Raw genomic sequence first — 2,034 nt, 5'->3', positions numbered from 1 at the left:
TAGCCATGTATGGAAGTGAAACATGGACGATAACTAGTTTGGACAAGAAGAGAATAGAAGCTTTCGAAATGTGGTGCTACAGAAGAATACTGAAGATAAGGTGAATAGAGCACGTAACTAATGAGGAGGTATTGAATAGGATTGGGGAGAAGAGTAGTTTGTGGCACAACTTGACTAGAAGAAGGGATCCGTTGGTAGGACATGTTTTGAGGCATCAAGGGATCACAAATTTAGCATTGGAGGGCAGCGTGGGGGGTAAAAATCGTAGAGGGGGACCGAGAGATGAGTACACTAAGCAGATTCAGAGGGATGTAGGTTGCAGTATGTACTGGGAGATGAAGCAGCTTGCACAGGATGGAGTAGCATGGAGAGCTGCATCAAGCCAGTCTCAGGACTGAAGACAACAACAAACAACCTTATTATTATCATTCTTTATTAATTTACTTACCTTATTAACCATCCTATCCCTATCAATTGAGATATGGAAAAATACAAACGAAAATAATAACATCCGCTAGGATTCTCCGATTCCCAGCCAGTTAGTTACCTTAGCTTTTCCGCTATCGCCGCTGTCGGCGAAAAGCGTTTACCATGTGGGTACAGGAGCGACAATTGTAAAAGTTTCTTTCCTCGATTTTTGGAAAAGTTTGCGTTTGCGGACCCCATACCTGATGATGAAAAATGCTCTATTTACAATTATCTATCGATCGCTCTAATTCTGAGTCCGTTGCTCGTCAAAACCTTTAGGGTTGATTTTCTCAAAATTGCGGGGGTGTTGACCCAAAATATCTTGGAGTATTTCATTTTAGGTTCTACACAAGCAACCTGCCAAATTTGAGCCGAATCGGTTGGCCGTGTATGAGGCCTTCCCCTTGTTAGCCAGGATCGGCGACTACCTGCCCGCGCCTATCATCCGTCCCATACATGTCCGTCCTGCACACACATAATTGTGGTGCAGTAGATACATTCTACTTTACCACACTCGTCTCTAAAATAACCCGTGTTCAAGACGGTGGAAATACGAGGGTCTCTAGAATTTACCCCGAAATTCTCGAGACACTACAATGCCTTCCAGAATGCTGGAAGTTAGCAAAGTATAATTATTAAATTGTCATTACTTCAACACCCCCATCAATTTAATACTTTCCTTAACTACCCGTAAAATTCACTATCCCCAGCTTTTGACATATTTTACCAAAAGCAACTAGGACTGGACATTTCAGTAAACTGCCATTTGTTCCTCGGAGCTAATGTATTGAACATTTAGATGGCCTCGCCCTGTATAAAGACCAACAGCCGTTCTATCACATTTCGTTGTCTCTGATGAACCCTCACCGTCGAGGACAACATACTGCGTACTATTATTCAAGAAGTTTTCGAGCCATTCACATTTCTGTGAACTTATTCGAAATGCTCGTAGTTTCTTTAACAATTTGCAATGGGGCACGATGTCAAATTCTTTCCGGAAATCTAGAAATATGGAATCTGCCTGTTGCCCATCATACATAGTTCTCAGTATGTCACGTGAGGAGAATGTGTACAGGGAGTCTGCAGCAATCAGAAGTTTGGGATATTGGTCTCTAATTTTACGGGTCCGTTTCTTTACCTCTCTATATACTGGAGTCATCTGCGCTTTTTTTCCAGTCGCTTGAAACTTTACGCTGGGCGAGGGATCTACGACAAATGCAGGTAAGGGACCAATGACGTATAACACTCCTTGTAAAATCCAAAACCTATAACAATATTAATATACAGAAGAAAACGCTGCGATCTTATGCACCATCCTAATAGCTTGCGATCTCAGAATTTGCGGCGTGAGGCACCGTCACACGTCGCGAGGGCCAGGGAGACCACTCTCCCTTGGAAAAAAGCACTTGCATTAACGTGCCTGTATACTAGACTTGCAGTCATTACGACACTCGCTTTTTAAGTGGCGCACACATTCCGCCAGTATCAGGGTTATCGCCTGCTAGTTAGACAGCCAGCTATACACGCCAGCTCCTATCTAGCTCCGCTCCACCTGTCCGTCAAAAC

The sequence above is a fragment of the Schistocerca gregaria genome, unplaced genomic scaffold (assembly GCF_023897955.1).
Source record: "Schistocerca gregaria isolate iqSchGreg1 unplaced genomic scaffold, iqSchGreg1.2 ptg000290l, whole genome shotgun sequence".
In the NCBI taxonomy this organism is placed as follows: domain Eukaryota; kingdom Metazoa; phylum Arthropoda; class Insecta; order Orthoptera; family Acrididae; genus Schistocerca; species Schistocerca gregaria.
The sequence above is the reverse complement of the archived record's forward strand: the minus strand, read 5'-3'. Positions refer to the sequence as shown.